A 10693-nucleotide genomic window follows, 5' to 3' on the forward strand; every position below is an offset into this window, starting at 1 on the left:
AGAAGAGTTATAGGTCTGAAATCATTCACCCCTTCAGGATTTGGAATTTTTGGTACCAAAGTAATATGTCCCATATTTATACTTTCTAAATTTAAATTTCCTTCATAGAACTCAAAGCAGAGTTTATAGATATCCTCCTTAATGATGTGCCAGCATGATTTGAGGAATTGTCCATTAAAACCATCAGGCCCAGGTGCTTTGTCACTAGGCATATTCTTGATGACTGCATCAATCTCTTGGGTAGTAAAAGGCACAGACAATTCTTCTAGGCCAGCAGTAGGCTGAATTAATGATGCTAAGTCAAGCAGCATATCAGGGTTATTGGAAGTGCCCAATCTATTTTTATAAGTCTGGAATAGAATATTCTCTTTATCTTCATGTTCAGTAACAACTTCACCATTATCTGTTGCAATAGATGCAATATTATTCCTTCTATGCCTTTCAGTCGCCATATTATGAAAGAACTTGGAGTTCTCATCTCTAAATTTTGTCCATCTAATAGTGCACCTTTTCTTCCAGTACTGTTGTTGGTAATTGAGTAATCTGATCAAATGATTCTTGAGGATATTTCTGAAATTTGCCTCTGGAATAGTTAAACCCCTAGCATCTTCAATGGCATCTAGTTGAGAGATAGCAATATTTGTATTTTCAATGCAAATCTTTAATTTTGATATAGATTTGCTCCAAAATTTGAGATCATATCTCAACCTCTTGAATTTAGCATTAAGATTAGCAGCTGAATTTGCTTTGTGAGTTTGTTTATTCCAACTATCAGCAACTGTCTGCATAAAACCAGGATGTGCAACCCAGTAGTTTTCAAATCTGAATATCTTGGTACTGGGAATTCTTGTTTGTATGGATACAACACAGGGAATGTGATCAGATGTAGGCTTTCCTTTTGGGAGCACTTCAGTAGCTGGATAAACCGAGGTCCAATGTAGGGAGGTAAAGAACCAATCCAATTGCTCTAACAGGGGGGTTATCTTGCATATTACTCCATGTAAATTTTCTCCCTTTGAGTGGCAATTCAGTCAAGTTTTGCTCTCTAATAAAATCATTGAATATTATCATATCTTCTATGCATCCTCCAGGTTTGTTTCTGTTAGTAGCTGATCTGATGAAATTAAAGTCTCCCATTATTAACCAGTCCTCATCATAAGGGATATTTAGGTCAAATAACCATTTAATAAAATCATTTCTCAAATCACCAGTGCAAGGTCCATATATATTAATAAGAGTCCATGTCTGTGCAGATGTAGTGGAGGTGAAGTGAACAGACATAGCAAAAGGTTCACAGTGCATAATCATGCCAGAGAAAACAGAGCTTTTCCAAATAACAATAATCCCCCCAGATGCCCCATTTGAAGGAATGTATAGAAAATCATCAAAGCATGGTGGACAACAAGATTTAATAAAAGCCATATCAAAGGATTCTTTCTTGGTCTCTTGTAGACATATTACATCACAACCACATTCATCAATCACATTTCTTAAAGCAAGTTGCTTAGTCTTGGAATTTAAACCACGAATATTCCAGCATAATACAAACCACTTCTTCAAAATACTCATAGATAAACAGATAGGACAGAAATAATAAAAGACTTAAGCTTCAGTCTTGTTCTTGGAAGAGGCCAGCAGCTTCTCAGGTGATAGTTCTTCAGGGGGAACTCCACAAAGATTGATACCAATGGACTGGATTACTGGCACAGGAGTAGCTGGTATGTCCATCATCTCACTTGCAGTAGAGCTAGAATCACCAGTTTGACTGTTGACTTCTCTCATTGTTGGTGTTTGCCTGGGCTTGACCTTTGATACAACAGGTTTTGCTTCAGAAAGGTTCTTTGATTTAAAACCCTGGAATCTAGTGTTCCTTGTGCTCCTTCTCACCACAGTAGTGCAGATTGGTGTAGCAGATGTAGAGGCTTTAGTATTTATACCCTTCCTTTTCTGTCCAACTTCAGGGAGAGTGAGCTGCATATTCATGAAGCTGTCAGGAGCAGGAGGAGATAGGCCAAGGACAGTAGAGGGACTGTCCTGAACAGAAACTCTTCTAGAGACTCTTCTTCCTTGATGAAGGGAAAGGAATTCCCCAACCATCTCATGGAGCATGGAGGCAGACATCTGTATATTAAAAGAAAGGAACCTGCAGTTATCCATGAGTGCATCAGGTGTAGAGTTTGTGTTCATAGCAGCTCTAGCCATAGTGAATCTTGCCCATAATTCAGCATGCAGATTCTCAAAGGTTCCCTCAGCAAAAAGCACAGTATTAATCTGCAGGACATTCTGTTCATCAATTATCATATTATCAGCTACGGAGGAGGAACTTGAAGAGCTAGAAGCAGAAATACTATCATGCCATGCTTGCATAGGACTGTCAGCAATATTTGTTGCAGGTGGGGGTAGTCCATCAGTATAATGAGCACCCTGTTCAGCAAGCATAGTGTGAAAATTAAATAGAGGTGGTTGCTGCTCTGGCATATCTGGCACAGGGTTAGCTTGGGCAGGAAGAAATTGTTGCAGAGGTTGCTCTTGAAAATGTTGCACATGCTGGTGACCATGTTGCTGATGTCCTCCTGGAGCAAAATTCTGATTCTGTTGCCACCACAGTGCCAGCTGTTGTTGGTATATCTGTTCTGCAGTTACATCAGGACCATACAGAGGGTGGGGATCTCCATTGCCTGGCTCAGGTTCAGCTGGTGGAGGTGGAACATAAGCCTCATGGGCATTCCAGTTAGAATGCCTCAACATAATGACTGGAACTGTCCAGCATCGCCTGGCCCCTCCCAACTGGTGCATAACTAGACTTTTTGGCACAAATTTTGGATCTACAATCCAAGCCTTGACAAGTACAAATTTTTTGTTACCCCTGGGATTATCCCAAATGGACAACAGCCCAAAGTCCTCAACAGCACTATGTTTGTATTGTGTAGTCTGATAATCAAGAGGAAAACCCAGATACAGAAGCCATGTCTCTCTGCCAAAGGTTGTCAGCCTCATATTCTTTGCTTCATCACTTCTCTCATCCAATAGAACCACAAAATCCTCTGAGCTGAGCTGCCGCTGAGATGGCTCCTCGTCGCCGTAGCAACACGGGCTTCATCGGCGTTCGCCTGCGGCCTGCGGGACATTTCGCGGCTGAAATCACCGCCGGTGGTACGCGTGTGTGGCTCGGCACCTTCTACACGAAGGAGGCTGCTGCCCGCGCATACGACGTTGCGGCTTGGAGGTTTGGCCGGCCGCGCCATGAAATGAACTTCCCGGAGGTCGGGTCTCCGACGGAAGCTCGAGTCTCTCTGCGAGCCGCTACTTCGCTCACGGGGTGAAGCGCGGCGGTACGGGGCTGGCCGGCGGCGGATTGATACCACCGAGGCGGACGAGCAGTTCATGGCACAGTGGCGCGGAGACCATCCCGGAGACGTCGAGGCAACGCGCGCATTCCGGAAGGAGAAGCGGACGTACGGGGAGAGAGAGGAGGGCGGGAAAGCGGCGAGAGGAAGGCCGAGGTTGAAGCGCGAGTACGCCAAAGGAGAGGCGTCGACATGGGGGAGAATGATGAACGGTGGTCGTGGAACCTCACAACCACCGCTTCGGAGGACACCCCCGCCGAGGATGAAGATTTCGACTTCTCCGATTAATATGTGTGTGTGTCGAGTCCGTGTGTCTAGCGGGTCATGTGTCGACCCGGTGTTAAGTGCTTTGTTCGTGTGTGGGTGTAGTTCTTTAAATGCTTTGGTTTGTGTGTGGGTCTAGTTCTTTAAGTGTTTTGGTTCCTGTGTGTGGGTGTAGTTTCTTTAAGTGTTTTGGTTCTCGTGTGTGGGTGTAGTTCTTTAACTGTTTCGGTTCGTGTGTGGGTCTAGTTCCGTAAGCGCTTTGGTATGTGTGTGAGTCTAGTTATTTAAGTGTTTTGTATCGTGTCTGGGTCTTAAGTTCTTAAGTATATCACTTTTGTGCCCTTATACCGCCCTTATACATATATAGGTTTCCCGCAAAGGGGTTCGCCAAACTAGCGGTAAGAAAGAAATAAACAAATAAAAATGATTGGGATTAACAATTATATGTAGTAAAAAATGTTAAAAAAGGTGGGGCATCATTTGCTGTGCCGACGGCCGAGGTTGTGCCGTGGGCCACCGTCGGCACAGTAGGAGAAGGGACCCAGTTGTCATGCTCTGGGCCGACGGCCGCGGTTGCGCCGTGGGCCACCGTCGGCACAGCCTAGACGGCGCCGTGACAGCCTAACGGCCGGGCCCACCTATCGCGTGCTCGTGCCGACGGGTGAATCTGTGCCGACGGTGACCTTCGGGCGCCATATTTTTGTGCCGACGGCCATTGTTGCGCCGACGGTGACCGTCGGTATAACGTGCGGTGTGCCGACGGCCGGCCTGTGCCGACGGTCAACTCCGTCGCCGGTCGACGAGGGCTTCTGTGCCGACGGCCCCGACATTTGGCCGTCGGCACATCGGGTGGCCGTCGGCACATGCCGGCTCTCCCGTAGTGAGAGGTTCTTCATAAGGTATATAATATGAGTGAAATCAAATGCACGTATTTAATAACGAATACTCTGAGAAAATAACACTATATTGAAGATCAAATTTCAGTAGAGCTTTTTTGCCAGAAAAATGTAAGTGGAGCTTCTTTTTGTATGGCCGAGACTTAAAAAATATTCAATCAATTTGGGCAGAACAATTCCAACAAAAAAAACAAATCGTGCATTCGTCCTTCCACATAGGCACAACCTCGGTCCCACCCTAGGCAAGGCTACAGCGTATCGATCTCGCGAGATCCGCAGGGCAGGTGCATGCTTAGCTTTTCCCCGGGGACGTATCTGGTGCAAACGAACAGATTCTGAAAATCTGAAAATGTTGTTCTGCACCACTGGATCGTGAGCGAACGCTCAGATCGAGCACCTCCACCTCTTTTGCACAGAAGTCCCTTGAAGTACAGCACAGAGCCATCCCCTCCCCCCGTTCTTTTTTCCTCTCATGGCCGTGTTCTTCAATTCTGAAGTTGCAGCAAGATCTGTTGCCGTCGGCTTCGGGTTCTCCGACGGCCACCTCCCCCGGCAACCTCTGGTGGCTCCTCCCGACAAACTTCGTTTGATTCTGCCAAGGCTGGAGGCATAGATCTGTCAACAAAGACACTAGATCTTGGTCAATATTCTGGGCTTTTCAGGATCTTGGATTCCCCTTTTCTTGAATTCGAATTTGTTCAGATCACCAATCGGTTGTATTGTCCCATTCCTGGTTGCGTACTTGATATGTGGAATTCGAGTTCTAAGTCTGATTCAATTCTTCAGGAGATGGTCCCATCGACCCAACCCATGCTTCCATACGTGAAAAGCTTCAAAATCTAAGCATCATGTTGGCGAATATGTCTGTTCACGAGGGGTTTCTAGGAAACGTGCACCAAGTGGTTGGTGGAGGATGAAGACTCGAATCTGGCCCTTAGAGCAATATCCAACGGCTAGGAACTGAAATTTTCAGATTTTCAGGATCTGCCTCATTTTCACCAAATATGTTCCCGCTTTTCCCCAGCTGTGTGCACGCGGCGTCGTCTCCTCCACACGAAAGATCGCCGTTCCGTCGACGACAAAAAAAAACCCAAGGTAGCACCTAGCGAATGAGACCACCGATTCGGATGCGCCCGCCGGCCACGCCACGCATGCGACGCAGCGCACCGCCTCGCCGTTGCGCACAGTCATGCAGTTGGCCGCACTCCGCCAAAACGCTCAAAGTCACACCACCCGTGTACGGCGCGCGTGCCCTAGCTACCTGCTACTGCTAGTGCCTTAGGACGTGATTCAACGATTATTTTAAGGCGGAAAAAAACCCTAGCTCCTGAGCCGCTCCCGCGAGCGGCCTGGGAGCTCCCGGCGGCGCAGCTCCTCTCGCCCCCAGCGCTCCTCCCCTCCCCCTCGCCGCCGCCCGAGGGCGTCGGCCGGCGAGGCTCGTGCGGCGCCGGCGGCGGCGGGGCCTTCTCTCCCCTCGCGCGGTGGCGGCGGCGCGGGCCGGCGCGGTCGGCGAGGGCGCAGCGGCCGGCGTAGGGCGCGGCGGCGCGGCCGTTCCCCGGCGGCGTGGCGGCTTCGCGGTGGTCCTTGGGCGTGCTCGTGGCGGCTTCGGCGGTTCCTCCGCGTGGGGCGGCGGCGGGCGGCGCGTCCTCGAGGCAACTTGGCCGAGGGCAGGGATTGCGGGGCCTCGATGCGGCTGGGCTTGGCCGGAGACGACGGCTGCGACGAGCCGGCGGCGCGGATGTTCCCCGTGGCGGCGGTTGGCATGGCGGCTCCGGATCCGGCCGTCCTCGTGCGGGCCGGGGCGGGGCCCGGGCCCAATCGAGCCCCCGTCCGTTGCTCCGAGTTGGAGGGCACCCGACGGCCATGGGGGCGGTAGGTTGCTCGCTCCGGTCGTGGATCTTGCCCCTGCAGAGGTGGTGGCGCGATGGTCGTGGTCGAGTTCCTTCGTCGGCGTGTAGTGCTCTCGCAGCCGTTGCTCTCTGTTCGGCTGTTCTTCGGGCCGGGACGCCGGGCGGCGGCCCCGGAAGGTGGGAGTCATGTTGGTCGGCGGGCGAGCCAATGACTCTGGTGCTGGCCGAGACCATGGCCGTGAGAGCGGCGTGGTTGCCGGCGAGTTGAATGCTGTGGGGTGTAGATGGCGGTGATTTTGCCAAAGGGAAACCTTTGCCTTCGGGCCACGGTGGCGGCGTCCGCGGACGGCGTTCCCTTGCTGAAGGCGCCGTGAGGCCAATCTCCGTCCCTCTTCTTCCTCCGGGTGAAAACCCAAGATCCTCGGATCGGGCGGTGGCGGCACTCCGGTGTCGTGCTCTTCTTGAAGACACCGTCTTGGAGCCCACAGCACGAGGCTCTCCGAAGGTTGTGACGGGGGTGATTCTTCGGCGATCTTCGGCAAGGCTTTCTCCGTGCCCTTCCCTTGTCGAGCTCCCTTGGTGCTGCTTCTCGGTTTGTGAGCAACGCGTCTTGGTCCCCGGTGGTGGTCGGCTTCCGGTGGCGTTCCTGCGACGGAGGAGTGTTGTTGAGGCGCGCGTGAAAATGGCTCGCTCTCGGGTGAGCTCCGGCCCGACACTCGTAGACTCCAGGCTCTTCTCCGAGTCTTGTAGGCGCTTTGGCTGAGCTTGTTGGTCACGCTTCCGGTCGTAGCTTCTTTGGTAGTTTGTGTGGGTGTGTGGTGTCGTTCTGTAAGCTGGGTTCAGCACTTTGTATCGTTCTCGCCGTTCGGGGCTTTGTTAATTCAAAGTCGGGCACTTGAGTGCCTTTTATCTAAAAAAAAAGTGCCTTAGGACGTGGGCATATATACCTTCCGCCCGGAGCCGGCGCTCCGGCCTCTGGCTCAGCTCATCGTCTACAAGTCAACCGCGAGAGTCGAGGAGCTGCGCCGCTCGACGGCCACTACTTCTTCCCTGAGTGTTCTTTATTGATGGCGGAGCTTTGCAGCGAGGAGCTGCTGGAGCTGTTGCTGCGCGGGGACGGCGGCGGAAGCTCCGGCGTCCACGAGAACCCCTCGCTGACAAATCTTCATGATCCGCCGCTTCCGCCATCGTCTTCTGCTCTGCCAACGTGCTATACCTCCGGCAACACTTCCGGAGAAGAGACCGCGAGCGTGGCCGAGATGGCTTCTTGGCTCTGCGAGATCTTCGACCAGGAGCCGCGGGGCCCTGCGACCGCGACGACGACAATGCCCGAGGGAGGCGGCGCTGCTCCCTGCAGCAGTGCCGGCGCCTGCGCGGCGGCGAGTGGTTCAGCGGAGTGCCGACATGGGCGGTCGAGCAGCGGCCGGAGAAGATCTTGTTCGGGAAAAGCGGCAGAGCAGGTACGGGCGTGGGCAGACATATGCAATAGCACGCAGTGAGATGGGTTTTAGAGCATCTCCAACAGACGCGCTAAATCTTAGCGCTGTAAAAGCGCTTTGCAGCGCGCTCTATCTATGTTTTGCGCGTGAGGACATATTCACCTCCAGCAGAAGCTCTAAATCTTGGAGCTGTAAAAATCCGTAGTTGTTTCGCGCGCGTCGTATATATTCACCTCCAGCAGAAGCTCTAAATCTTGGAGCTGTAAAAATTCGTAGTTGTTTCTGCGCGCGACTTATACAGCGCGCTCTTTCCGGCGCTGTAGATATAGCGCACCACATAGCGCTTTTGCCCCAAGCTGTATTTTACAGCGCCGGTTGCAGCACCTGTTGGAGCATTATTTTGCGCCCGCGCGCTAAATCAGGCACTTTTTGGGATACAGCGCGGGATAGAGCGCCTGTTGGAGATGCTCTTAGTACTCCTATATATGATGGGTTTTTGCATGCATGCATGCACGCACGCAGAGGCGGCGGGAAAAGATCAACGACAAGTTGAGGACTCTGCAGCAACTGACGCCCATGTGCAGCAAGGTAAGGGTATCCAAGAGCTATTTCATAATCTCTACGAGTGTTTGTATCCATTTCCACTAGAAAGTCATGCATCAGTTGAATTTTCCATCATTCATATTACACAAACCGAAATTTGACTGGCGTTTTTACACATATGATTGACAATTTAACATTATAGAAAATTTCCCCCTTCCTCAGACTGACAAGGCGTCGACACTGGAGGAAGTCATCAAGTACGTGAAATCACTTCAGCACCAAGTGCAGGTACGTTTTTTTGCCCCTGTTTTCTGGCCTTCGCGGCTGCATTACAGCTCGAAATTAAGCCTATCCCTACGTGAAAGTAATCAGCCTGATCACAAACTAGTCGGTATACATATTATCCACGAATTTATAGCTAATTCGTTTCCCTTGGCATGCACGCAGGTGATGTCGGCGAACGGATACGCCATGTCGACGCCAATCTTGCCCCCGCCTTGTATGCACCTGCCTGCGGGAGATGTCCTGGGCGGGCAGGCGCCGCCGGCGATGCTCCCTCTGTACCCAGTTTACCCGATGGTGTACGCTCGTCCTCACAACGGCACGCCGGTGCCGATGCCGGCGCTGGCGCCATATGCTCGTCGTCATCCAGGTGAACCAGCCGGGTCTGGCAGCGGCCGGCAGCAGCTGCTTGCTCCTCGTCGTCATCTTGTCCCCAACGCCCTGATCACAGGTAAGAACATTCAACTACGCGTGAACGACGACTTTTCCGACACCCACGTACGTACAATAGTCGGGCAGCCGCAAAGGGAGTTGGCACATACTCCGTATATACAACGTGGAGAGATTGATCGGCCTTGTTGGGTCTTCTGACTGATGATTATTATCTTTACATTTTTTACAGAAATGACGTACCTGCAGCAGGACCGACGCAATTGAATCAATCCTACAGTTTATCGATTCTAGTGTAATCCTGCTAGCTTATGTGTGTTTAATTACTGCAGATTGTTTAATTAAATTGTAATATACACATATACACTACGGGAGAGCACAAATGTGCCGACGGCCACCGTATGTGCCGACGGCCACAAAGAGCGGCGACAAGGATGGCCGTCGGCGTTAAACTGGCCGTCGGTACAGGCCGAAGGTGCCGACGGCCACCGTCGGTATAGTTCTGGCCGTCGGCACAGGACCAGTCTGGGCATTGACACAATTTTTTTTTTTCACTTTAGACCTGTGCCGACGGTTTTGCCGTCGGCATAGCTATTTTCTATTTCTCCACGTCAAGCTTCGAAAAAGCATAGTCTAAATCATTTTAATTGAGAACAATAAGTATAATATATCAAGTTTTGCAAAAAATAAGATCTATCATAGAAATATATGAAAAATGGGAGATTTCAAATACCTAAACAAAGCTTCTTAGAAATGAGCTATAATGATCGAGGTTTCATGGCTTTCACACACGCAAAAAATGAAAAATGGTCACCCGTGGGTCGGATTAGAAATCCGCGTCCGGGGTCTTGCTTCCCATCCTAGGACCCACACATGTGCCAAATATGACCTTGTTTCGGCAAACTATGCTATGCCGAGGCCGTTTTCCAGCTCATTTCCCCTGAAATCCATAGAACTCCAGACGTGATAGCCAGTTTCGTGAAGGGATTTTCAAAATAATTGCCGTATCTCAGTTTTGTCAAACGGAATAGTTACTATGACATATAAAATGACGCCACGCGGCTACATGGGATTTTTGACTTCATTCAAATTGCCATCTAGCCAAAACAGGGCCCCCAGGACATGTGGTATCGCCGTACCGGGTGTGCGGGTGCATGCATTCGCGAACAAACTAAATGGAAAAAAGTTAGCACATATAATGATGCGTCGTAGAACTAAAAACATTTTTCCCGAAATTTGTGGAGCAACGGATTAGTTGACCCCTAGTTCAAATCCGGTCAGTTTTCAACGAATTCGGCGGGACACCGCCGGAAACCGCACGGGTTCCCAAAAAGCTAACGCGTGCAGATGACATGTGTGTAGGTGGTGTACTATCACCGCACAGAGGTTTTGCGTCATACTAAAATGCGCCCCATGTAGCTGCTTCACAAAAAAAACGTCTGGGCACGCTAAAAATGAAAAATGGTCGCTCGTGGATCGGATTAGAAATCCGCATCCGGGGTCTTTCTTCCCATCCTAGGGCCCACACACGTGCCAAATATGACCTTGTTTCGGCAAACTATGCCAAGCCGAGGCCGTTTCCCACCACATTTTCCCTGAAATCCATAGAACTCCGGACGTGATGCCCTTTTCGTGAAGGGTTTTTTTAAAATAATTGCCGTATCTTAATTTTGACAAACGGA

Source organism: Lolium rigidum, chromosome 1, assembly GCF_022539505.1.
Source record: "Lolium rigidum isolate FL_2022 chromosome 1, APGP_CSIRO_Lrig_0.1, whole genome shotgun sequence".
Lineage (NCBI taxonomy): Eukaryota > Viridiplantae > Streptophyta > Magnoliopsida > Poales > Poaceae > Lolium > Lolium rigidum.